General features: G+C 45.9%; 1 long non-coding RNA gene across 3 annotated transcripts in view; it reads left to right on the forward strand.

Annotated features, from left to right (window-relative positions):
• Positions 1 to 2,909: 2,909 nt before the first annotated feature.
• The window catches only part of LOC138117360 (uncharacterized), a 43,943-nt gene continuing 19,124 nt past the window's right edge, over positions 2,910 to 27,728 (forward strand). For 2 of the 3 annotated variants that reach the window (XR_011154622.1, XR_011154624.1), the window contains exons 1-3: positions 2,910 to 3,035; positions 8,658 to 8,801; positions 12,384 to 12,544. This is a non-coding gene — a long non-coding RNA (uncharacterized lncRNA). Of the gene's footprint in view, positions 3,036 to 8,098; positions 8,211 to 8,657; positions 8,802 to 12,383; positions 12,545 to 27,728 lie in introns of those variants that run through there. The other variant, XR_011154623.1, reaches the window with a different exon arrangement.

Consider the following 27,728-nt stretch of genomic DNA (forward strand, 5'->3'; position numbering starts at 1 on the left):
GGCACATGCTGTGGGGTTGCTGGGGCTCTGCACCCACCTCTCCCACCTGGGGTGTTCCCGAGGGAAGCTCAGCTGTGCCCGAGTCCAAGCAGTCGCGGTTCTGCTGTGAGCAGCAGGCCCGGCTCTCGCTCCTCCACCGACGGCAAGAGGGATGGAATGTTTAACAAAGAGGGATCTGAGTTGGCAGAATCACTTGGTACATTCTGGCCGTGGAAATTGAAGGCATTTTTCTCCGGAATGTGGCGGTGATCACTGGGAATAGCTCCTTACAAACAGGAAATATCCCTGGCTCCCGCACTCGAGGTGCAGCAATCTCCCTGGATGGAGGAAAAGGTCTCATTTTGTCTCGGAGCTCACCCATTTATGAGCTCTTCTTCATCTGGACGGGCAGTGAGGTGAAATTGCCTGAGCTCTATTAAGCTTTAAACACGAGCCATCCATCCCAAGAAAACACTCCTCAAAGGATTGTGCTTCTCAATTCCACTGCTGCCTGTTGCCCACCTGCCACGTCAGTGTGTAGGGAATAAACCCAGACCATTTCCACTGCTTTTCCAGCATGATGGAGCTGTAAAACTGGGAGGTGATGCCAGCAGTTCTATGGACTTCCCCCTGCGAAATCCCCGTTTGTTTATCTCCTCTAAGTTAGGAGCTGCTGTTTGTCCAGTGGGAACTCAGTGTATGGGACCTCCTGACAGTACTTAGAATACAGTCGAAAAAAATCTTTAATCTAAACAAGTATTGCCCGAAATACTCATTTGTGTTCACATTTTAATGTATTGTGTTTAATATCTTGTGTTTTCTCTCACTAGACTGGAGACGATGGAGAAGTAAGAATGTCAGCTCTGTCTAATGCCAGGTTTGAGACCTTGTGTCCTTCTGCTTTCCCTGTGAACAGAGCCTGGGGAGAGGAGCTGAGGAGCAGCCCCAGGGGTGCCCATGGGAGGATGATGAGCTGAAGGCCTGCTGTGAGTGACCATCACCTGATTCCCCCAGGTACCTTCCCCTCGGGATGGGCTCCCCTTTCCTGGCTGTTTAATCCCAGAGAGCTCATCCCCAGCTTTTCTCTCGCCTGCTGTAAATACAGTTTCTCCAAGGGCTGCTGTGGCCATTCCTAGATGAGCTGAGGGATGGCCTGTCCCTTCCCAGTTATTTAATAACCAGCATTTACTGGGATCCCCAGTAAGAGTCTCTGGCTCTCCCTGAAATGCTTTCTGAGCTGAAAACCAGATAATACTGGAAGTAACTCAGACATTTTGGGATATTTCATGTCACAGAAATAGGGTAGAATTACACAAAAAGTATTGATTCCCATTTATCACTGCTTCATAATACTTTTTTATTAAACTTTATTTAATCCTTGCTTTCCAACTCATTCCATTGTTGCCGGCTGTGCCAGACATTGATGATTTATTATGTCCTCTTAATAGATATACATTTGGAGTTCCAGAGGGGAGAGCCATATTAGTTCCTTCAATCTTTTCGAGTGCCCAGAGAGGATTGCTTTGGGAAACACTTGCTTAAAAAGAGCCTTCCTAAAGCTCATTTCCAGTTGGAAGTAATTCCAGTGATGGGTTCAAAGCAACTTGAGCCAGGGTTTGAAGAAAAGGTTCCTGTTTGGGAGCCTGGATAAGTGGAAATTTTAGAATGTTTTGTTTTCTCTTCCTCCAGAGCGTCACATCCCATAGGATCAGGGACTATGGGGTTGTTTTATGTGGAAATAAGGACAAAGCAAACCTCATCCTTACAGTTTTTCCCTTCTTCCCAGCAGCTGTTGGGAACACAAATATTACCCTGCTGTATATGCACAGCTATAATTTGAAATTATAAATAGTGCCTAATTTTACTGGTATTTACTCCACAGACATAAATAGAGCTCAAACTAACTGGAAAATAAAAATAAAAGAGCACTTCTATCTCATGGAGATGTCAGTGCTAGCTTGAATTTACTTTGATCTGATTAAGTATTGCATATAATTTTTCATCACACTGTATATTTAACAAAATCAGTCTGCGATTTAATGTTTAGAAGAAAAATAGTGACAAATATAAATGCTATTTATTAAGCAGCAAATAAGCATGGCCTGTCAGCAAAAGGGTTGCTTTTTATAGTAAGTGAGTGTCAAAGTAATTCAAATGGTTGGATATTTCAGGTCAAAATGTTTTGTTTGTTTTTTTTTTTTTAATGGGCAGATTGAAAATTCTGAAATTTGGCAAAATAATTATTAGCCATAATGCTCAAGAAGCAATTTATTCAAGAAGTAGAGCTCCCTATTTGTGGAGTTTTGAGACATTTCTTGCATTTATTCCTATATTACAACTTATTTATGATTTATTCAGATTTGTCCCCTCTGTGGAATGAAAGGGTGTTGTGCCACTGCCATGTGCAGTGGAGACTCCCCCCAAAATCACCTGTGTTGGATTCATTTATTGGTGTGATAGCCCCTGAATGCATTTTCTCTTTTATTTTAAACTTACTCATTTCTCCTGGAGACACAACTGAGGTTTGTGATAGTCATCACTCAGACTGCAGCGTTTTCCAACCCAAAACACGTCTTCCAATCATTTCAGGGAGCGACTGAGACAATTTGTTAACGAGCTGATGTCTGGAGTGGCTCCTCATATTGAGTAGCACCCTAGAGCATGGAAATTTTCTTTATTCCTGGCTGTTAATAAGTTATTATTCCCCCATTATCGTCACTATAATTTATTAATGGCTGTTCCAGTGCTTTGGTCATGCTCATCATCCTGGTTTCCAGCAGCAATTCCGGGATGTTGACGCTGTCCCACTTTCCCTCGGTGCCAGTATGACTCTCCTGCAAAGACACCCAGAGGTTACTCTGCTGCGAGCGAGGAGAAAATCCTGGCTTTGATCCTGGCAACTTCTGGGGAGTGGAATTTCCTGGGAGACACAGTCTGATCTGCTGCTGGGCAGTTGGAGTTGCTCCTTAAATTCCAGAGAGCTGCTGAAAGCTTGGAATCCCCCAGAACCAGCTTTAGCTCCTGGAGCTGTTCCTGGTCTGTGCCTGGAGCTGTTGGTAAGAAATGGCACAAGGTTTTAAAGGCTCTTGGGGAGAGGACATGGAAATACAGAAGGGATGAAGCTTTTTTGTACTTCTGCACCTCCTTTCTGGTGTTTATCACTCAGGAGAGGTTTGATCAGCTCCTGCCCCTCGCTGTGTGCTGCGTAAGGTGGGTCCTGCTTCAGGTTTTGGGTGAATGCTTTAGGAAGGCAGCACTTGGAGCTGGAAGGATGGAACAGCTTTGCTCCAGCCAGCAGGGCTTAGGGGGTGCTGCCTGTGGCTCACATGAGGGGGAGTTGCTCCCCTGGCATCACCTTCCTTGGTGCCTCCAGCATTTCTCGCCACTCTCCAGGATTTCTCCTCTCCTTCCAGCAGAGTGCATTGCAGCAGTGCTGTTCAGCTTTCCTAACCCTGCTCTCCCTGTTTTGCACTGTTGTTGATTTTATTTTTTATGTATTTTTTTTAAATTTCCAGTGGATTGCTTTCAGAGAAATGTTCACCAAACACACAAAGAGCCGTGGGGCTGTCCTTCCCATAAGATGTGCACAGCACCAGCTCCAGCTGAGATGTGATGAGCAGAAGCTGCTGCTGCCTCAGACAGAAAGAGCCTCTTTCATTCCACCTGTGGGAACCATTTCTCACGGTGCATTATGAGGCTGTGCCCAGCTGGGCATGGGAACAGGGAACAGGGATGGGGGAAAAGGGGGCAGGATGTGGGGGCTGCTCTCAGAAACCCCTCTGCTTCCAGAGCAGATGGACAGCTGGCAAATCAAACAGGGTCCCAGACGTGGTGAGTTCCTATTTACATTTATAAAAATTCCCCACTCTTCTGCCTTCTGCTGGAAATTCTCTCGGTAACTCAAAGCTTTTGGTGAAACTGCTGAGGTTCCACATAACCAGAGCTCCAGGGGTGGCTATCCCCTCCTGCCCAGCCTTGGATGCCATCACTCTGCCTTTCCAACCAGAAATACTTGTTTAAATAGCTTGATTTGTTTCTGCTGACTCACAGCTTAATGGGGTTTTAAATCTGTTTGTCTCGGTGCCTCGTTCCAGTCTCTGGGTGTTCCCTGGGACAACTCCATCATCTCCCAGGGCATCCATCCCAAAGGGCAGGTCAAGGTCCATGGGCAAGGACCCAGCCTGCAGGGGGGAACAAGGGCATGGATGGGGGGAAGAAAGCATGGATGGTTTGTGCTCTGCAGGAACCTTTGCAAGGCAGGAGATCTTCTCCCAGGTTTTTTCCTCTTGACTGCACTGGTTTTGTATGGAGGGGAAAAAACCCAAGGACTTTTCTATGTTCTGTGTTAGTTTTTTAATAGCTCAGCACTTGCTGGATCTTTGCAGTGTTCAAGACCTCATGAATTTTTAAAAGAAACCCGACTGAAAACACAAACAGAACATGTTTGTACCCGGGAGGAGCTTTCACACCTTTTCTGGCTGTTCTCTGAGTTCCTTGGGGTCACGGCTCCTCCTGCAAGGCTGGAGTGCTCCCTGTAAATCCCTGGGACATATCCTTGGTGGTTTGGGCTGTCCCAGGAGTGTGGCATCACTGGCTTTGACCTCGCTGATGTGAAAACTCAATGTGGAGTACTTGGGACTTGCCAGCAAAGCTGGGATTTGCTGGGGGCCACTGAGGGTCCCTCTGAGGGACACCCCAATGCTGTCATCCATAGTCACCCTGCTGGGCCAGCACTGCCAAGCACACAGGAGCAAGGAATGTTTCTTCCCATTAACCAGCCTTGGTTCCAGTAACAATTTTGGTGGTTTCCTCCAAGGGAACTTCGGTTCAAAGGAGATAGTGGTCTGTTCAAAGGGTTTCATGTTATGTGAGGCCCAGGCCCAGAGCAGCTGGGGCTGCCCCTGGATCCCTGGCAGTGCCCAAGGCCAGGCTGGACATTGGGGCTGGGAGCAGCCTGGGACAGTGGGAGGTGTCCCTGCCCATGGCAGGGGTGGCACTGGGTGGGATTTAAGGTTCTGTCCTATGATTCAAGGTTCTCCAAGGTTGTACCTGCACCAGGCAACTCCAAGGCCTCTCCTTTCCCTGAAGCAGTTCCCGTATTTCTGCCTTATATTAGCATTCTTCAGTGGAGAACATTCTCTCTTTTCAGCATTCTTTATGATATGGTGTTTTTTCTGTTCCCTTCTGGTCCATTTTGTGAGAAAATTGAAGCACGTTTCAGGACATGTTGCTTCAGTAGAAGGGAAATAACCCTTTTCTTCCCTGGTGGAAGCAGCACTGTCCAAACTGGTGAGATTCTTTCCCTCCCAGACATTTCTGTGCTCCCAGAAGGGAAGCTGGGCAGTCATTCTTTTGCCACATGGAAAATGAGAGTTCTGGTGTTGGATTTCAAAGCAAGCACAGCATGTAGATGCCTACATGCCACGGGAAAACAGTATTGCAAAATCTGCTACAAAAAGCACTTCAGAAAAAATTGCCCGTGACAAAGGACAGGCACTTTTAATCTCATTTTCAGAATTTACAGAAAATCTGTTGTGTGCCTTAACTGCCTTCTTGGAATACATTGTCTTGTGCCAGAGTCAGGGAGAGTGTAGGAAGGAGGAGGGGCTAAGTGAGAGGTGCTTTGAAATGCAGCAGTTCAGCTTCTCTTTGGGTCTCGGGATTTTCAGAGATTATCATCTTCTGAGCCAGATTCCTGAGGTGGAAGTTAGAGGATGCTGGGCACTGCCCAGGCTCCCCAGGGCACGGTCACAACCCCAAGGCTGCCAGAGCTCCAAGAGCATTTGGACAATTGGGGTTGCTGGGGTGTCTCTGCAGGGCCAGGAGCTGGACTGGATGATCCTTGTGGGTCCCTTCCATCCCAGGATACTGTGTGATTCCAAACCTTTCCCAGTTCTCCCTCCATCAGTAATTCTCTGCAGGAAAGAGTAAAATACTGCACTGATTTCAGGTGAGGTGATTTTTTTTCCCTAAATATCCCCAAATCTTGCACCAGACACAGGGAAACCTTGTCCCAGTGCAGCAGCAAGTCCTGTCTCTGTCACGGTGTGTGGATGTGCCTTGCTCCTGTCCCTGGGCTGTGCCAGTGGCTCCCCAGGGGTGACACAAAGCTGCTCCTCCTTTGTTCCCTTCAGGGAGCCCTGCACTCCTTGTTTCTCTCATCCTGGGACTGCACAGCCCCTGGAGCCACGTGCCAAGAGCAGCAAGTAGGACTGGAGAGTTCTCATTCTTAAGCAATTTAATCCTACAGGCTAGAAACTCCTTGGGATAGCAAAATCCAGGAAAAATACAGCTTTTATGGCCTTTAAATCAAAGATTCCTGACAGGCTAATAATGGGCTGCTGTGCTCTTGGTGACAAGAATTTTGCAGTGGCAGCGTTAGGAATTGCCTTTGTCATTGCTCCTGGCTGGACATGGACTGGTTTATATATGGATCCTTCCCAGGGGTGGTGCAGAGCAGGAGGAGCAGGAATGCTGGTTAAATAAATCCAACCTCCGTGCCTGGGCTGGAGTTTGGAGCTGTGGAGCCTTGGACAGGGTAATTACAAGGCAGGGCATTGCAGAAGTGTTGAGCAGCAGCTCATTAGCACAAGGGCTTTATGTCTGTAGTGTGATGTGAGTTAAGTTCTCCTCCTTGCCAGGACTAATTGTTGAATATTTCGATAAACATTAGCTCTGCAGAAGGAAAGGGGTCAGGATCAGCTCTTCAGGGAGACGTTATGTTAGGAAGCTGCTTTAACAGGCTCCCTTGTACTTCTGAGGCTTCAGAAGGAAAGGCTGGGGATACTTCAGCCTTGATCTCCTAAACTGCTTTGTAGTCCTGTTTACAGTGGCATTATTTGTGTGCTGGAAATGATTTGTGTGCTGAAGTGCTCTGCTGGACTGGGGCAATGGGATCTTGACAGGGAGAGGCTCCCTTTTCCCAGCAGCTTTTAAGTTGTTTTTATCAGCTCCCAAAGAGAATCTTGGTGAAAAGCTCTTGAATCTTCGCTGGCTGGGAAACAAACAAACATATATTTAGAATATATGGTGCTGTTGAAGGGGGTGAAAGGAGGGGATTCAGAATTTGTGTTTTGGCCCAGCCTCTGTGTGTGGGAAGGGCTATGTGTGGATGGGGAGGAGTGAGAAAGTGCCTCAGCCAGGTGTGTTTTCCAGGCCAACTTTGGAAAGTCTCCCAAGCAAACTCATTTATCCCATCGCATTGTATTTCTATTTCAGTGTGCACTGGAGGTGACGTCAGGTATACATCAAGCAAATGGCTCAGAAGGAAACTGTCGGGCAGCCATAAATTAAAGAGAGTTATGGGCGAGTTTGTGGGTTCTCAACTCTTAATACACCTTGCAGCTTTAGCACAGCAGTTGAGCTCACAGTGAGACAAGAGTTGACAGGATTATATTTTATTTTAAGAAGTTTATATTTTAAGAAGCCCATTTGCTGCTTTCTTCCTCTCCTACTTCAGTTTTTGTCTTGGAAACAAACGATTATGGAACTTGGGCTTTCTTGTCACTGTCTGAAGTGCCCCCTCAGGTCACTTTTTTTCAGTCTTCCCTCTTTTCCTGCACATTTAGGAGCATCTGGTCCAGAAGATGAAGTGTGGAGTTCTGTGGGTGCTGTGTGGGATGCTGGGGCTGGAGCTGGCCTTGCCCTTTCCCATGTACCTGCAGTGTGGAAGGAGGGCATGGAACAGCTCAGACCTGAGGTTAAATGTGTGCCCCATGGCATCTTCACAGGATAAATCGAAGTATCTAAATGGCTTCATGATGTGTTCTAAAATAGATGTCTATAAATATCTTCATTTTTTTATATATGCATAGATGGAGGGAGGTGGTTCTGCCCCTCTGCTCCACTCCAAGGACTGCTTACAGCTTTTCATCTTTTCTGAGGAGAAGGGGCAGAGCAGGACAGGGTCTTGTCCCAGGGGATCCCTTCTCTGCTGGTGCCTGCAGGTGTGCAGGGCTGCTGGGGCAGGATGGCTCCAAGCCCACCACTTGTCTCCTGACAGGCAGAGATTTGGCACTCTGCTCTCATGGCAGGCTCCAGCTTCATTTGCCTGTGCTTTCAGCCACTTCTGACTCACTGGAACATCCTGAACAGCAGCAAAAGTGACAAAAAAAAAGGACAGAACCCAAGGACTGTGTGTGGTTATTTACCCCAGTTTGTGCCTGGGGCCCCAAAGAACTCCAGCTTTCCTTGTTTCCTTCAGCCGGGCCAGCTCCTTGCCCCTGGCACAGGTGAGAGAGGGCAGATCTGGGGTGAACCCTGTGCTGGGGGATGTGCTGGCCCCGAGCACGGGGTGACCCCTGGGGACACAGTTTAGCAGCTGCTGTGAGCAGGTCTGCCCGTGGCTGCTGGCAGATCTGCCAGAACCAGGAAAGCCTCTTTGCTGCTGCCTTTTGCTCTGTGGTACTCTGCTCCTCACTGCCAAGAAATGCAGTCCATTTTTACAGAAACTGTTTTGAGCCATAACAATATCCTGTAGAACAGCAAGCTCTTGGGGGTAGAGAGAAAGCAGCATTTAAAAAAAAAAAAAAATGTATTCAACTAGAACAGTTTATGGTTTTCACATTCATTTATAATAGAGCAAAAGGAAAACGCCATGAATTCACCTTTCTGTGTATTCCTGCAAATTGGAATGCCTTGTGCCTTGTTTATTTGCAATTCTCCCCACATTTTTGCAGGATAAATCAGCTTGGATGCAACAAGAACCAGCCTCGTTCCTGCCAAACCCTCAGGGACCTGGGGACAACTAAACCGAGCTGGATCCTGCAGGATGGGCAGAATTTAGAGGCAGAATTTGGTCCTGCTGTGCAGCCCAGCCCAGGGTAAGTCAAATGTTGATGTGGTCCAGCTCTAGTTGGGAACAGATCTGATCTGTCCTCACTCACTCACTCACTCACACTCACTCACTCACTCACTCACTCACTCACTCACTCACGGCTGGTCCTGTTTCCCTGCTCCCTTCCCTGCTGTGGACAATCCTGGGAGTGCTGCAGTGGGATTTGGCAGTGGAGGAGCTGCTCCTGCAGGGCTGGTGTGGGTCACTCCCTTCTAAGAGACCTCCAGAGTGCTGCCAGATCCCTGAGCCAGGCTCTGGGGCTGCTGGAGCTGAGCTGCCCCATCCAACATTAGATGAAAGGTTGGGGTAGTGGTGCCTTCAGCCCGGCCCCTTGCATAGCTCCTGGTCCCTTCCAGTCCTGGCCAAAGGGCTCTGACCATGCAGGCTGTGGGGCTGGCCCTTGCAGGCTGACCCAGCCTTGCCCTCAGTCCCCTTACACTCACATTTTGTGCTGTAAATGATGTGTAAATAATTACCCAGAAATGCAGCTGCTCTGGGTTACAAATGGGAACTTCAGCAAGTCCCTGGTCCCAGTTGAAGCTTCTGAGCAGTGCTCTGGTAAAACCAAGGAGCAGTGCAGGAGAAGAGGGTTCCTCATCTTCAGTATCACACTGGCTGGTGACCTTTTTCTGCCAAGCCACGAGTGAGGGATGCTGCCAGTTCCCAAATAAAGTGCTCCACAAGTGGATTTGCAGTCAGGAATGAACGGGGAATGTGTTAGAGGCCTGTCAGTGCAGCTGTGTGGTTTCTGTGGAGAAAGCACTGGGTAATGTGTTAATTATCCCATTTTTATCCTGTGTGGCTAATGCCATTCGGAAAAATAAAATCCTGTAAGGGGAAAAGAGCCCATGGAGAACAGTGTGTGAAACATCTCCATTTAATGTATGGCCCAGCACAGCCGAGGGGAATGTTCTTGTGTGGTACTGGGCACGATAATGATGATTACCTGGGTGAGAGAAGCAGGAGCTGCTCCTTTAGCCCGTGTTTGCTGCCCGCCCTGAGTTTGAGGGAGGAGCTGAGCCCTTCCCAGCGTTGCTTTGCTGTTGGGTACAAATAAAAACTGAATTAACAGCAGAGCCTTCCCCAGCAGCTCCCATTTGTGAGGATGTCTTTGGGAACTCAACGGTAAATCAGTAATTGTGTGTTGGGACATGGCAGAGACAAGTTTATACACATTTGTTATGTAGAGAGACCTCTCCAGGTGCTCCTCTGCTCTGCCATTACTGTAATACATGGTTTATTTTACCAGCTTGTGTATCTCACTGAGAAATGGATCTATCAATTTATGTAGGCATTGTGGTCCTCTTTCCATTCCTGTAATAGCTGCTGTATTTCAGCCATTTATGTACTGCACTAAACTCTTTTTTTTTTGTTCAGAAAGTATTTTTGCCTTAAAACACAAGTTGCAGCAGATACAGTTATAGAAATGCCCCATTCTCTGGGAGCTTTCTTGGGAGTAAAAAGCTCATTTTAGCTCAGATTTTTTGAGAAGTCTCTGAAGGCAATTAAAAAAGCAAACCCTAAAATTCTATGGAGTTCTGAGTGCCCACAGTGGGGGTTAAAGTGATTTTTAGCTGTGCCTGGGGTTTTTCTTATCTAGGGGTATGATTGGCTGATTTTCCTGTCTAGTCAGGTCTGATGCTGGTGGGTCTGAAGTACCCAAGGCCCTTGGGGAGGTTCAGCCCTGGTGCCCCTTAGACTGACCACATTTCTCCCATTGAATTTTTCCATTTCAAATTTTTCTAGGCCCATCCCAGCACAACCCTGGGACTTATTTTGCTCCAGTGACAGGCACAGTTGTAGAAGAGTCTTCAGAAATTGAGCTAGAGATGTACAAAACTGAGGTCAAAAGGATTTTGGTGGAAAAGTGGGACGTTGGAGTCCTTTAAAGAGAGCCCTGAGAAAAGATGGTCTACCCAGACTTCGTTTGTTGTCTGTCTAGACTTTGCAGCCCTCAGGATGTTTTTGTTTCTGCAGCTCTGAATTACGAATGGCCTTTAATTTTTCTACCTCACAATTCAACAAAAGAGCAGGAGGAATAAAAGAGAAGGAGGAGTAATGGCAGTGGGAAGAGGTAGAATTGTGGCATTCAGGGAGTGTGACAATCCAGCCAGGACGTTTCTGTTGTCTCCAGTGAGTTACTTCTAAGGAGACAAAGCATGGGTGCAGACAGTGACTCCAGGCTGTCCAGCTCCCTCTGGATGCATCCCTTCCCTCCAGGTGCATCCCTTCCCTCCAGCACCACCCACCTTGGTGTCCTGGGACACCTGGAGAGGGTGCCTTGATCCCACAGTCTGTGTCCCTGTGGAAGATGTCAAACAGCGTCAGTCCCGATCCCGAGGAACATCCCTGGTCACTGCTCTCCCTGCACATGGACAGCACCTGGAGCAGACAATTCCTTATCCCCGAGTTGTCCATCCACCAAATCCAGTCTGTCCAGTCTGGAGACAAGGATGTCACGTGGGCAGCATCCAGTGCTTTGCACAAGTCCAGGTAGCTGACGTCAGTCGCTCTTCCCCTCTCCACCAACGCTGTGACTCCGTCCCAGAAGGCCACCAAATTTGTCAGGTCTGATTAACCTCCTGTCTCTTTCTTTAATCTCCCCCGAACAGTTTTGGGATAAAAGATGTGCTCAAGATGAAAGAAAGAGCACCACTACACAAAGGCATTAATGCTCACAGAGCTCAGCAAGAGAAATGGAATCTTTTATCCCAGCTGGAGCATTTCTCCCAGTGAAGAAGTGACAAACTCGTGATCCACTCCAGCACCCTCCCTGAGGAGCTGGCCAAGCTGGCTGCAGCCATCCCAAGCCAGTCACTTGGATCAGTTTGGGTTTGGCTGCTTTGTGAAATGCAATAAAATGACAATAAAGTGGCTGTTGCAGGAACTTGAAGCAATTCCCAGGGGATCTCTTTAGAGGCTGCAGCTCGATCCCAGGTGAACAGGGCTGAGCTGACAGAGCCCTTCCCCTCCATGGAGCACTTGTGCCTTGCCCTGCTGCACTTCAGGAATTCTCTCTGTCTGCCATTGCTGCTGCTTCTTCACCTTTGGGCACACCCAACGCTGCTGGGATGCTCCACTCACCACAGTTGTTGCTTTGGGGTCTTCCCCAGTAAATCCCTACAGTACCAGTGCTCATCTTTGCCCCATTAGCTGTTCAAAAAGGAAGCGTGATCCTTGGAAAATGGGGAATGTGGAGTTGTTGGTGTTAGAACTGGGGCTGGAGTTCACTGCCCCATCAGGCAGGAGCTGTATCCAGACACAGCTGTCCAGCAAACCCCTGGAACTGCAGGAGATGGGGAGAGGTTTGGAACAGTCACTGTGGTAACAGCAGGGACTCAGGATTCAACTGGAATAAAAGGTGTGTTTAACCCAGGGAAGTGGATCACTCTCTTACACCAATATTTAACTAGAGAAATAGATTCCTTCAGGAATGTGTGTAACTCAGAGCTGTCTGACAACATTTCAGAGCTGAGGGATCCAAAAGCTTCAAAATCTGTATATAAATAGTGTTAAATAGTGGGGTTTTTTCTGTAAATTTAACTGATTTTTTTTTCTTTGAAATTAGGGGATGTTCACAAGGCCATGCACAAAATAAGTATGAAAATTGTGGATATTTCAGATGAAAATCATGGAGATACTTTCTCAATGTGGAAGTGGTGCCCTGAAAACTATTTGGGAAAGTTCCTGCTTGCTCTCCATGGAGGATTTTGGCTGCTGTGCTTAAGAGTGACTAGAGCTGCTTTGCCAGTTCATTCTGAGTTTTAACATGGCAATGAAAAAATGTTTTGAATGATAACATTCTCTGATGGGGTCTTAACTTCCTTTGTATTGTTAACCAAAATTAAAATCTGCATTTTTATGCCAGCAAAGTCTCCACAGGTAAAACTTTAATGTACAACATATGGAATATGTATTTTAATAATTCAGTGCAATTGTGATGGAAAAGAAACCATTGGTGCTGGTATTTGAGCCTTAATGAACATTGTGGTGCCTTTAATCACCTTGATCTAGTTGGCATTTCAGAAGAGCTGGGTCTGGAAGAGATGATTATAATATTTTAATATTAACATCAAATATTCATGAAGCAACAGCAGTAGTTAGTTCTCACATATTACAACTTTGGTATTGTTTTAGTACTTACTCCATTGCTCTGGAGGTGATGATGGCTGGACTCATGATCTTAAAGGCCTTTTCCAATCTTAATAATTCCATGATTTATGACACCTTCTAAAGCATTGCCCTGATCCCTTCACTCAGTTCTAACAGTCCCAATGACATCTGTGGATGAAGTTGATTTATGTTTGAGTGCGAGGTTCGAAGAGCAATCAAACAGATCCTAAATAGTGATCAGTTACTCAAGAAATACCCATGGGTAAATAATAATAAATAAATTAATAACTGGTTGTTTTAATCTTATTCTCAGGTAGAAGCCAGTTATTCTTTATGGCTCATGAAACAAATGTGGCTCAAAAAACCTCAAACACTTGGTATAAAAAGAAATACATTTCACTGATTAAAGAAGAATTAAATTATAATTTGATTCTTTTGGACTTTGTGTGCTGTACTACAGGTGTAAGACTAGGAGCTCCTTAGTTTACATTTGTACCTCTCACATTGTCTCTTGGCTTCTGAGATGACTTTGTTATTCAGAACTGCTCCAATCAGTTCCTGATTTTACTGTCAGCCTGAAAGGAGCATATTTGAACTTCAAAAAGAAGAGTCGAGGCGGGAAGAAGTAGATTCAAAAATAGATTCCTGCAGAAAGTATAATCAGGAGTAATTTTCTTTTTGCAGAAATACTGCAAAACAGACTCTGCTTGTTCTAAAGCAAGGGAAATATTGGAAGATCACTCTCTAGTGGTAGCAGCCAAATAGGTTTTTGAAAGTGTAGCGAGTCCACAGCAATTTTACATCTAATTCTGTGTTTTCCTCATAACAATTTACTGTTTGTTTTCCCCATCTTTTCAGTGTCACTCGCAGGGCTTGGTGGAGCAATTTTCCCTTAAACAGCAGTGGGATTGTGGTGCATGTCAAAGGGAAAGGAGGGCTCCGGGGGAAGTTTTGATCTCCAGAGCGAGCTCTGCTCCCTGGGATCAGCTCCTGGCAGGGAGACCTGGCACCCCCTGAGAGCCTCTGGGGCAGGAGCTCTCTGAGGGGGAGCAGACTCACAGAGCAGCAAGGAGATGCTCTGAGCCTTTGCTGTGAAGCCATTGCTCTCAGATTTCATTTTATTAATTCATTCTATTACTTACTAATAAAGTGATCTTCCATTGGAAGGTGGAGGGAAGGTGTTTATTCCGTGAGGGTGGATCCTGAGTCTTGTTCCAGAGCTGGCTCTTGTGGGAACGTGTTGTGCTTGCTGCCAAATTTGGGGGGTGAGCACTCCATCTCCTCCAAAGTGACATTCAGGGGTGCTGATTTAAACCAGCCAAAGCTCCAATAGTCTTTAGTCAAATGTGATTTTAATTCGCTGTGCCAGGCTGCCTCCTTGGGAGGCGTTAATTGCTGTATTTGGCCTGTGAATTCTGCCTGGGTGGATAATGGGAACTGATGTTGGTCACTGTGAGTGAAACTGAGAAAAGATCTTTTCTGACACGGCTCAGTCCATACCTAACACTGCTGATGGAAATTTAAAGGAAGTCATCAAGGATTCCCAGTGCAATGAGAGAAATAAAGGAAACTCTGGCCACAATTAGGCTGGGATGGCAAAAGAGTTGGAGCCAGAAGAGACAACCTGTTTCCTAAGCACAGGACTTTTTCCAGGTATAAATTCTGAATTTAAACTGTAATATTTAAAGCAGTTTAGTCCTGGTGAGGAGCAGTTTAGTCTGGGAGGAGATTTAGATTGAACTAAAAGTTACTGCATTCATCAAACCAGCTCCAGCAGACTTGTTTTTAAAGGCACCAAATATAATTTCCAGAAGTGTTTATCTAATCACATCAATGGAATAAGTGCTTGGGCACTTCTCAAAATACCACTGGGAACTTCAGGAAAAATATCTGAACTGTCTGGGGCATGGATAGCTGTGGTTTTTTATGGTCATTAATACTGGGTTTCATACCACAGGAGCTGCTGGCATTGCTGATTTGTCACAATGTCACATTCTTGTTGTACCCAGAATATTTAAGGTTTGTGCCAGTGTCATTGTGGACACCTCAGTTTGCAACCTCATTTCAGATTCCCTTTGTCCACTGCCCGTCAGTGAAACATCTGCTGCTCATATGAAATGATTCAGTCACTTAATCACCCCAGAGCATTGATCTGTCTATAACCTTTTTTTAGAATAAAGATTTAATGTCACTCTTGGAGGTTGTAGCTGATACCTCCAGTCTGGTCTTGCTGCAGTTTAGGAAAGCTGTTAACACATTCTTATCTTTTGAGAGTTCTTTTTTAAATAAGAAAGGTGAGCAAAAATATCTTTTATCTCCATTGTCTTAGCAAGTGTTTAACTTGCTGTTGAGTATTTCAGTAAAAAGGAGTCAGACATTATGTTGAAGACACTGGTCTGCTTTTAAGACATAAAACTGAGTAAAGAAAGATGGTCAGACACCCAGAGCAGATCCTGACCCTTTCTAACCAGTGAGGAGGTGAAGTAACAGCATTCCCATTTCCTTCATTTTCCCTGGAGCTGCTGCAGGTTTGGGATTAGGATGGTGCCCAGCACTGGACTAAAAGGGTTTTGTGGAAGGCTCCAGTTAATCACTGGGATCTAGGGCACACTTTTCAAGGCTCTGCAGCCTGGGAGAATCACCTGCATTCATCTCTGTCTCAATAAGGTCTGGATGGCAGAATTGCTCTGCTGCCCTTCAATTGAGTTAACTTGACAGCCAGAGTCTCATTGTTATTGGCCAATACCATTAATTTTGATGTGACATATTTCTTGCTAATGGGAACATTCATATTATCAGTATTTTCAAAAGGCAGGAGGAAGGAAAAAAGCTCTCCCACAACACTATCAATATTTCCTGGGCAGGCAGTGCAGGAGGGAACATTCTGCCTTCTAGAGCCTTGCTTTTATTGATTGCTAGAGGTCTTAAAAACATTTTCACCTTTTTTTCTGCATACTTTCCCCTTCAGAGGCTGCAAATGCACGTGAAGAGGAAATCTAACATAAACAGATAAAAAAACGTGGAAAAGCAAAAGCAACTGTGTTTCTGTGAGGAATCCTGAAATACCAGATCTGTTTGGGCAAAGGGAGCACTGTGCAGTAGAAACAGCTCAGTGGGGAAGTGAAGTTTAAAGCAGACTAAGGAATAACTCCTGGACACAGGAGTTATCTGGATTTGTAATGGGTTGGAGTCCTGCTTTTCCTTGATTCTTGTGTGCTGGGAATAACTGGGCTGGTTTCTGTGGGTGGCAGGGGCTGCTGTAGAGATGAGCACAACTGGGAATTTAAACCCCAGAGCTGCACAGGAACTGTGGTTCCATAAAAGACCAAAGCAAACCTTTCCTGCTGCTGCCAGGCAGGGGCTGGGGTGGGCCTGATGTTTATTCAGCTCCCAGGAGCATCCAAGCAGGAATTCTGCTTCAGAATGCCCTGGCAGGTCTGTGAGCTGATCATGTGTCCTTCCCCCTGAAAGCTCTTCCATTAACCTGGGCAATGGATTTGTTCTCTGCTCTTGTCTCTCCTAAATCAGAGTGGAGGTGACCTGGGAAACACCAGAAGAGGCTGGTGAGTCCCAGCAGGGAAAATGGGAACAGAGCTGGTGTGTGGGGCTGGGAGGTTCAAAGGAGCAGCTGAGTGAGGCTGTAAGTTGTGCTCTCCATCCTCAAATAGAAGGGAAAGGAAACTTTAATACTGAAAGAAAGCAAATTGACTGAAAAGGGAAAACAAAAAGAGGCTGTGCTAGGAAATACCCCAGGGAGCAAGCCTGTGGTGTTCTCTGGTGGTGGGGAGGACAGAGGCTTTTTCTGGACAGAGGTTTGCTCTGGGACCAGGTAATATGGTCACTGGCATGGGTCTGATTTTTAAAGAATAGTGCACCTGCCCCACATCAACTGGATCTGATTTCCCAGCTCTGGACTAGCTCTTCTTAAAATCAGGTAATAACAAAGCAGCAAACTTTGAGTAAGAGGAGTAATAAAGTAAGTAAACAGGCAAAGTGAAGGAGCAAGGTGACTTTGGAGCAGTGTGAGAACAGCTCTTTCTCTGCTTCCTTCAAAGGAAGTGCTGTGTTTTGGTGAACGAAGTTTATGAAAATAGGTTTGAAAGACACCTAGAAATCCTAAAAGGCAAGGAGACTGATTCTTTAGTTATTTTTATTATTTTCTCTATTTATAAAATTGGTGGTGGCTGATTTCTGGATTGATAAATCTTCATAATGATCTTAGATAAACAGACTTTCTCTGCCCAGTACATTTTAATTTTGCAAGTACTGCTGAAGTTCCAAATCTAGGCTGACTTTAGAGGCCCAACTTCCCTGAAATAAGCCATGACAAAAAGTTAACACAATCCAGCCAATCTCATACAAAACACCTCATCTGGGCTGATTTCACAAAGCTGAAGGAGGGAATAATTCAGTCCTGTGGGTGAGTTTGGGCAGAGATTTCGCTGTTATTTCAGCCTGTTATTTCTACCTTAGGTTCTCAGATTTGCAGTTACTTTATGCCAGTGTGAGACAGGCACATTTATTGCAAGTGAATGGCCCCTGACTCTGCTGTGTCCCCGTGCCACACCCAGGGATGCTGAGCTCTGGCTCCCAATCTCCTCGGAACAGCGTGGGAGCGCTCTGTGCTCTGGGAATGAAAGGCTTTGGCAGGGCCACGTGAAATCAGAGCACTTCGTGTCATGCTGGTGGAGAGGATTGTTATTTTATGAAAGGAAAACCCATTTCTCAGCAGAACTAAAGTTAACGTGTGACAGCAGAAAAGCCATGGTGAAGTTCTGCGTTGTAGTTTGCTTTCAGAATAAGATTTTCTAGGAAACATCAGTAGACGTCAAAGCTGTAGAACAAAAGGCCCTTCAGATGGGCACCTCCACACGTGTCAGGAAAAGCGTCAGGCAGGTCTGGAAAATGTTGGAGAAGCCCCCAGGCCTTGCAATAGGTCAGCCTGTGAGAAATGAGACAACTCTTAGTTAAAAATTAAAACAATTTATTAAAAAAGGAAAAATTGAAAAATTACAAAAATTAGCAAAATATAAAAATTTGGAATCCTATGGCTCGGTAGATGGCATACCCCAGGAGCGCAGGGATTTTAGATCTTCTGGCTGAAACAGCACTAGACCTCAGGTGGAGAAAAAGGACTTGCAGTGCTAGGCTGGCTTTTGGCTGGTCCAAAAGCCAAAAAAATTACTAAAGGTTCCTTAATAGGAGTCGGCCTTCCCAGCACTGAACTCCACCTCAGCCGGCTGGAGAGAAGGGGTGTGCCTTTTGCTTACTCCTTGTTTTATAGTGCCTTTGCTCCGCCCACAGCCTGCCCACAGCCCGCCCCTTAGATTTAAAGTGATTGGTGCTTTCCCTTTGACAGATTATCTCTGTCCACCAATGGCTCATCCTTGTCAGAGGGGTGGTATTAGTTGAGATAAGGGCCATTAAAATTCAGGATGCCATGGAGCTTACAGGGTAATGGCTATGGGGGCTGGGCTGTTTGTTGGAACTGGGGTTTTGAAATCTGCCTTGGAACCAAAGTACAAGTAAAAACACTTAAAAAAAAGTATTAAATACATCCAACATCTTAAAACACTTGTAAAAGTATACAGTAAACACAGGAAGGATAACTCTTATGGTGTACAAGTGATTAATGTTTGAAAAGGGATTTTAACTGGGGAACTTTTAACTGGGGATTTTTTACTGGGAAGGGTGCAAATAAACTGCTTTGAACAAGTGAAAACCATAATAATAAAACTTGATTTGTGTACCTGGGCTGATGGGTTAATTTTAACATTCAATTTTAAAATATTTAACTCAAAATTAATTAAAGCACTTAATATGCAAAGACCAAGCACAAATAGGGATTTCATGTATGACAAGCCCCCACAGGCTGAGGGTCTGTGCCCCGACTGCCTCTGCTCAGATCGTGCTTTGAGCTAAGGATCTTTAAATGCTTCATCAAATTTTGTTCCATATATATATATATATATATATATAGTGTGTCTTGAAGCTCCTTTATGAGACAAGAAAACACTGAAATACCCAGGGATGACCTTCAGTAGCTCAGCTCAAATGTATTTAAAATGGCCAGACACCACTGCAGAAGGGGCCAGCACTTTCCCAGCATCATCTGATTCTTTCCTAACCTTTGGCAGCCCCTGCACTGCTCTGGTGTGAAAACATTTTATATACTCAGCTTTTCCTAATGCTCTGCCTTAGCTGGCCAGGAGAGAACACAGAGTGGACTCTCATGGAAAACAAACTCCCAGAGACATGCAGGGCATCCCACATCTGTGCTTTGTGAGAGCAGGGTTTGGGATATGGGACTGCACTTTGCCCTCACTGCTCCTAGGGGTTAATCTGCCTTTGTTTTAAAGCCTAGCTTTAGGCGTTCCAGCACCTCTTCATGCTGGTCCCACACATGGAATGACAGCACTCCTGGTACCTGTTCCCTACAAAATTGTGTGTTGTGAAAGCCTTCTAAGGATTATGATTTACCCTTTGATTTTTTTCTCCAGTGACAGCTCATCTAACTTTGTTTTCATTAAATAACGTGATTCTGTGAAGTGCCTGGGAATATTATTTTTGAGAGACTGCAGGTTAATTATTGAAAATTTCAAAAAGGAAATATTAATCTAATTATTAAATTAGAGTTGATTATTAATCCGGGAGAGATAATTACCAAGGCCTGAGGCAATTTGTCTTCTGTTTGAAATAGATTCTCCCTTGATTAAGTTGTATTTGTCACTTAGTCCCATAGTTGTTACTGCAAAGGACTTTATTATCCTGCAAAGTAGAAAACACTTCTCTGAAGTTGACCCAAAATATTTGGGCAACTTTTGAGCTGAATTCTGTGCAAGGGCACACCAGCATTGGGGAATAATCTGTCCTTGCTCCCCTCAAAGGCAAACTGCTTCTGAGTGAGTAGGAATTCCACCACAGCAGCAAAAAAGAACAATTTATATATGTAAAAACGCATAAAATGTGATTTTGTTTCAGAAACCCACAGGTAATATTGAGCATTAAATGCACATCTTGTAGTGTAATCAAATGATTGTAGTGAGACTTAAAATCTGCACTGGTAAGAGACAAGATAAGTGATGTTTGCTCTGAGGCACCATTAATATTCTGTCCTTGAGTAATGCAGTGGCTGAAGACGTTTTAACCCTTCAACCCATAAACTGGGAATCCCAGTACATTAAATGGATTTGATTGCATTATTCTGGATTTTGTGTTGGTTGGACTGTGTCACGCTAAATACAAGGGGTCTGGGACTGTTCTGAATGTTTGTGCTTAGATGTGGGTTTAAATCACTTGTGAAACAGCTTTTCTGGATGTTTGAGTCGTAAATCTCAATTTGGTTGCTGTGGAAATGATGGTGAAGCACTTTAGAGCTACGTGGCTCCAGGAGGGCAGAGCCTGTGGGTGCCTGGAAGATTTTCTGTGCTGTGGCAGCCCATGGGTTTTTGAGGAGGACTGCAGAGGACAATGAGGGTATTTTCTCTTTCATACTTCTCTAGCAAGGTGAAAATGTGCCCATGTTTTCCCTAAAGATGAGTTTTTCAGTGCATCCAGCACAGAGAGGATGAATGTTCTCTGCTTCCTTTCCTGAAAGAATCAGCTTCACAGAAGAATCATGATTCTTGTGCTCAGTGACTTTTCATCCTGGAATTCAAAGAGCATTATTCATAACCCCCTTCTGGAAATTCACCAAAAAGTGCTTCATTTTCTCCTCAGCTTAATTTATTTTGCTGTATGTACAGAAACAGTGAGGATGCTCAATGTCCATTGTGTCCTGTCCCTGCCATCCCTCCCCAAACCTGAGAGGAGAAACATTTCCCTCTGGGATCTGTAACAAATGCTGTTTGTTAGCTCAGATTGAGCAAATCCAGGTTTCTCTCCATGGACAGCATTTGTGAGGAAGTGCTGCAGTGGAGAAATGAGGTGCCAAGAAGGCTTAGATGGACAGGTTAGAGGAAAAATGGAAAAGAGTATTTTACTAAAGAAAGCAGAATGCTGTTTATAAGGATTCTGGCCTGACTTTACCTTTCTGTGTTGGCAGCGACCAGCATTCCTGCCAACAGGACAAGAGGAAACAGCCTCCAGCTGTGCCAGGGGATGCTCAGGTTGGACATCAGCAGGAATTTCTCCATGGAAAGGGTGGTCAAGGTTTGGAAGGGACTGCCCAGGGAGGTTTGGAGTCCCCATCCCTGGAGGTGGCATTCAGTGCTCTGGGCTGGGGACAAGGTGGGCATCGGGCACAGCTTGGACTCCATGGCCTTGGAGGGCTTTTCCATCCTTAATAATTCTGGGATTCTGTGATTTCTAAATTAAAAAAAAATCCTAATCTAGAGTTTACCTTCCATTCAAGGACATCTGGCACTCAGGGCAATGTGCCCTTGACTCCTTTACGTGTCTATATTGTGGGAAATTCATCTTCATTTTCTTCGTGTGATGACACCACCGAACCCCTTTTCCATGATTTAACAGTCCTGGATTAGGGAACCTCCCAGCGGCCATTTGGAGCACAGTTTACCTGAGCTTTGCATTTACTGCTGTGCTGCTCCTCCAGTCCAAGACGATTCCACACTTGGCATTCCCACAGACAGCCAACAGGCTTGAGCTTATTAAACCTCCCCCCAGCTGTGGGAGGGAGGCAAATATTTATTGTCTCATTTCGTGGCTAAGGCAACACGAGCTAAGACAACATAATGATAAATGATGAGCAAACCTGCTGTGGTACCTGCCAAAATACAGCCAAGCCAAGGAGCTGGCAAAGCTCCCACTGAGCCTGAACTGTGCAGAATCAGAGCTCTGCAAAGGGCTTGTTCTCCTCAAGAGGTTCTCTTCAGGTGTTTTAAGTCCTCTCTGCATGGGTCTCAAACAAGATTTGGAGAACAACATAGCTATTTTTTTATACTTTACAGACATTGAAAACCTGTTGTTTGGGTTTTTTTTGTTTGTTTGTTTGTTTTTGTTTTTTTTTTTTTTACTTTGCTGCTTCATTCTGCTGTGGTAAGGATTTTATATCTTGGATCTTCCCAGATGTAACTACACCTGATGTAGTCTGAATCAATCCTTAGAGGAGCAGTTTTGATGCCCTACGGGGCTGGGCCTGGGCAAGACAGGAGCTGTTTGTCCCTCGTGTGCCAGCAAACACAAGGCACCCATGGGAGCAGCCGGGACAAAGCCGGGTGGGAGCTGGCAGTTTTTCCCTCTCGGAGATAGCAGCGGTGCTGTTGTTAATAAACCTGCCCTGCAAACCTGCTCTGAAGGGAGAGCAGAGCTTTGTTCATCAGCATTTATTGCCCCAGGCAGTGCTGTGTCCCCACGGACACTTTGTGCTTTCCTGGGGAGAACACACCGAGCCCAAATTGCTGCCGAGCTCCCGTGGGACGGAGCCGCGGGACTGGGCTGTGCTTCGGCTGCTCTCAGCTGCCAGCTCTTGAAAAATAACAACACAAGCAGCCAGGCTGGGGAAACAAATAGGATATTATAGAGTTTATTCCTGTGTGCTGCTTCCACCCCATTTGTCAGCATTTCATCCCACCTGCTGCTGGAAAGGATTCTGCTGCTCGGAGATGCCTGCGAGGCGTTGTCGGCATCTCGTACTACACGAGAATATCAATATCTGCTTTGAATAACCTCAATGTATTTTAAACAAGACATTTCCAAATGGTTGCACTGTAGCTGTGCGTGAGCTCTGTGGAGCTCCAATTAAGAGTCTGTCAGCATTTGCAATGTGATCCATTGTGAAAATTTATTCTGGGTGGAAATTTGGCATGTAATAACCCAGACCTGGAATTCTCTTTTCCCTTTTCTTCCCTGTTTCACTGGTTTTCTTCCTTTTCTGTGTTGGAAAACAAAATCTGATACTGTAAGTGCTAAATAATGGAGATAAAAAATTGCTCTGCATGAGAGGCCAGAGCAAGGCAAGGGAATGGCTGGTCCAGGGGTTCTTTGACTCAGTGCAGTGAGGCAGAATGGAAAGGTGGTGTTTGAATATAAAAAGTTTCTTATGAAGTAACAAATAATGGCTTTAAGCTGAAGGAGGGTAGATTTAGATGGGATATTGGGAATTAATTCTTCCCTGTGAGGGTGGGCAGGCCCTGGCACAGGGTGCCCAGAGCAGCTGGGGCTGCCCCTGGATCCCTGGCAGTGCCCAAGGCCAGGTTGGACATTGGGGCTTGGAGCAGCCTGGGACAGTGGAAGGTGTCCCTGCCCATGGCAGGGGTGGCACTGGGTGGGCTTTAAGATCCCTCCCAATGCAGCCATTGTGGGATTCCATGTTTCTAAGTTAGCACATAACAGCAGAGGTGCCTGCAGCTGAAGCAGAGCATCAGAGGTGATGCATGATTGCTGCTGTAATGATCAGACTGTGCTGCTGTGAGTGGGACAGGCCACGATGGGACATGCACTTGGTGAAGTGCAGCTGGACTTGGATCCCCAGCCCTGTTGGGTGCTGTGCCAGGCTGTGCTGCTTCTCCTGGGGGAGCTTAGTGCTGGGCTTTATCCCAGCTCTGTACTAAGCCATGATCTGTTGTAAAAAACTGGAGCTGATCTCACTTGAAGATGTGAACTTTTCCTTCAAGGAGCCCATGTGATGCTCCCCTGGGATTGTCTGGCTGCAGAGGAGGTTGGATCCCAGTGCCAGCCTTTTTGGGATGGTTGAATGGCCTCCAGTCTGCTTTGTGTGAAGACTTCCAGCTCGTACTTTGCCAAGTTCATTATCCACCTTGGATGGCACTTTGCAAACTGCAGCCACCCGTTATCCCAAAATGTTGCTGCTGGATTTTTCCAGGTTCTCATCACTGGTGAGCGCTTACAGAACATCTGCAAACAGCGGGAGGAGCTGGCACAGTGTGTTCCACTGGCAGATGACATCTGTAATGCTGGCACAGGAGAGCTGTGCTGAGCTCCTGGACAGCATCCAGAGAGCAGAATTCAGAGAGATCACCTCTAAAATTCAGCCAGGGTGCCACAAGGAGAAAAGAAATCCTGAAGAGAGCTGGCCTGCAGCAAGGTAGGGCAAACATATTTCAAATAAATGAGGTCTTTTTCTCCAGCAGCAGCAGCAGCAAAATGGGAAGGTGATGGAGAGAGGAAGTGCACGTGGAGCTGCTGCAGTTGGGTCTCTTCATGGCCTCCAGTGCATCTGCAGTAAATGTTTGATCTGTGTTGTTAGAGGAGGGCTGTGAATCTTATTATGCACCTCAGAACCAAGCTCGGCTCTGAAATTTGCAGTGAAGAGTCCCTGATTTCCTCCACATTCAAAAATTAATTTGCTTGCATGCTGTGCTTTTAGATGTGGTAGATCTCTGTGGGGGTGGGAATAATTCTGTCTGAGAATGGAATGGGCATGAAATGGGAAACTTGTGTTGAAAAACTACAGTGTACTCCTTTATACCCCAAGTTCCTGTTTGCTGCAACCATGGGTGCGTGGAGGTCCATGGATACTGACCTCAGTACAGGACTAGGGCTGGTGATATGTCTGGTTTTAACTTCTCACCACTTAAATGATAATTGGCATTTCTTATCAAAATTGTAGCAGCTGTGGAGGGGTGTCACAGTCAGGGTTTTTGCAGGTATTCTTTTAATATCTCTGAAATCTCTCTTCTTGTTACAGCTCCTTCCATTCTGTCCTTGTGTGTGCTCCTTTGGAGACCTGAGATACGCAAAGGATGCCCAGCGCTTTGTGTATCTCAGGGTGGTTTGGAGTGCTGGGATTTATGGCTGGTGGCTGCCAATGCTTTGCCCTGATGCCATGAAGATTTTTGCCCTTTCCTTTATACCCCTGTTATACCTTTTTACAACTTCTGTATTCCTAGTGCTTTTTTGCCTACATTCTTGGACTTGTTTGTTAAGCTAAGAGACAAAACATTTTAGAAGCTTCGTAGCCAGGGATCAGTGTGCCCCAGAGCCCAAGGTCCTCTCCAGAACACATTCTGTAAACCAAGATAGAACCATCCAGGGGAAGGTTCCTTGGGGAGGGGGGCTCACTTGAGCCTCTTATTGGGGAATCTTTGATAGATCTGCTAATTAGTAACACCTAGAATGTTATACCCAATGTTGGGGAAGGGGAGGGAGAGGTGTGGAGACAGAAGACGAAGACACAGATAGACTCAGCAGGGTGCATCTCGATGCATATGACCTGGACGTGTACACCTAAGGATCCTTAAAATAAATACCAAGGTAACATCCCTTTTCCCCTTCTAACCATGTGTGACTCCTGATTTTAAGACCAGGAAAAGGCATCAGCCCCACCAAAGAGCTCTGTCAGGAAGCTGTTCATGTCAGGCAGCTCTTCTTTTCTGTGGCTCTCCAATCTCAGCTGAGCAAATTGCTGAGAGAAACAGCTCTGTGCTCCTGGGCTGCCCAAGGACAGGGTGGTCCTCTCAACTGGACTCTGCACGAGGGGCTGCTGCTGACCACACCTTCTGGGTGGTCACCTCCCTGGTCTCAAATTGGCTTTGTGAGTTGTAAAATAATCCCTTTGTGGTTTTCTTCCTGACATACTTGGTATAGTGTTTCATTCCATGAGGTAAATGGATCAGGAATCTGCTGCCTGTCATGGCTGAAAATCCAGTTTAACTTTTACTCCCTCGAGGTAACTTCATAGGTTTTAGAAATACATTTTATACAAGGGAGCTCTGAATCTCTTGGCTGTTTTCTCTGAGGTTTGTCATGCCCAAAGCTGCCATGGCACCATATCCATATGCTCTATTTGAGGACAATTCCCATCCTGCGTCACTGGGAGGAGGAAGGCAGAGGTCTCATGTGAGCAGGGCAGGTTCAGTGATGGAACACCTCAGGGCTGAGCTGCTGCAGAGACTGGGCTGGTCTTAGGGGTGCAATTCCTCCTAGAGCTCTTTTCCTCTGCAATTCTACTCTTATGAAACCAAAAATTCTCATAAAATAACTTCCAGTCATTTGTCTGTGGGGAAAATGTACAACAGCAGGTGGTCACGGAGAGCTGAGTTAAATGTCATGGATTTTGCAGAGAAGACAATGAGATTTTAATGCCGTTTCCTGGTTATTATTTTTATGATTTAGATTTCAGATTGAATAAAGGGAAATTGTGGAGGAAGATAAGGATGCAGACCTCTAAGGATGTGGTAAACATCTAGAAGAATTTATTGTATCTAATGACTTGAAAATTATTTAATGTACTAAAAAGGCAAAGGAAAAACAAGTTAGAGAGAAAGGCAACAGAGCATTTACTACAGAAAACTTTGTGTAATGTATCTACAGGCACAAGTTTCAATAATCTTAAGGTAGAAGAAGAATTTACTGGTGTTTTTAATCCTATGTAACCTTCTGACTCTGAGCTTGGCGCTATTTAAAAAGTCCAAAATTTCATGTTGTTAGAAAATTGGTGTCTCTGTCACAAATATATTTACAGGCATGCTTGTCTTCCTTTTTCCCTTTTTAGCTCTCAGGGCACTGAGGGAGTTTTTGTCCCTTGCAGTAATTGTTTAGGGCAAAGTTAGGTCTGCAATTTGTTTAGGGCAAACTTAAATACAGGTTGTGTAAGTAGAAGGAAAACAGAAAAACAAATCAACCTCAGCCTCTCCTCACAGCGAGGATGCTCAGAAAAGGAACAATTCTCAGCTCCTCTGTTGTCTGGAGCCAGAGGTGCTAAATCGTGTCCTTGTCCCTTGGAAGGCCGGGCAGAGGGATGGCCTGGCAGAAATATGGCCCAAATAGGCTCCTGAATCTCTAATTTGTGTCTCCTGAAGGCATCAGCCTCATGCTGTAAAATCCTTGTCGGCGTCCCTTGCGTCGGAGCGGGGCCTGCGAGCGCAGCGAGGCTGGCTGAGCCCTGCGAGGGGAGAGCAACCATAAATCTCTGCAGAGACATCCTAAATGTAAAAATCCCTTCCCTGCAGCTGGGGAGAGGCACAGCAGGATTATGTAGGAGCAAATGCGAGGCGTCGGTGGAAGTGACAGCAGGAAGCAGAGGGCCTGACCTGCCGTGGCTGGAAATTCATCACGGCCTGACGGCGCCTCCGCTTTCATTTCTCATCGCTGCTGGGTCTGGCCTTTGTGGGGAAATGCTGCTCAGCATCAAACGGGGTTTGCTGAGCCCAAATGTGGTGCAGGCTCAGCACAGCAGGGAGGCTGTGCTGCTGGAACTTGGAAATGGGAACTTGGCACTCGTTCGGATCTGGGGAAGTGAGGGCAGGTCCTGCCTGCTCCAGGTGAGATGCACCTGAGTACCTCTGATTAAGGAGTGAAAAGCTCCAATCTGCTTTCATGCTGGCTAAAATACCCCTAGTAACATCCCCCAGGGAAAAAACACATCCCAGTGCTACCTTTGAGACTCTTCTGTCGATCAGCAGGAGACTGAATTCAGAGGTTTATCTGCTGTAACTCCGAGAGCATCAGCACACGTCTCTGCCCCAGCACTGTGTCCATGAGCAGAGCCAGGACTGTGTGCATGGAGATGGATTCTGGTCCATGTGTTTATCTGATCTCTTCCTCAGCCAAGGTGAGCCCTGTGGTGGTCACTAAGAGATGAGTAAAGCCCTTGTCCAGCATCCCAACCCAAACCAACATCCTTTCAAATAAATGGCAGAAAGCAGAGGGGTGGCTGAGCTGCAGCAGCCAGCAGGGCTGGGCTCCAGCTGGGGATCCTGAGGGTGTCCAGCAGCTTGGCTCTCCCCCCAGCCTGGCTGGCCCCAGGTCAGGTGCTGGCATCTGCAGCACTTGAGTTTTCATCAACTTCTGTTAAGTACTCTTAGCTTAGACAATTTCTGGGGAGAAGGCATTTGGACATCAGCAATCTGGACACAGAAGTTTGCAGTTCTCATCCCTG

This window comes from Aphelocoma coerulescens, chromosome 12, assembly GCF_041296385.1.
Source record: "Aphelocoma coerulescens isolate FSJ_1873_10779 chromosome 12, UR_Acoe_1.0, whole genome shotgun sequence".
Lineage (NCBI taxonomy): Eukaryota > Metazoa > Chordata > Aves > Passeriformes > Corvidae > Aphelocoma > Aphelocoma coerulescens.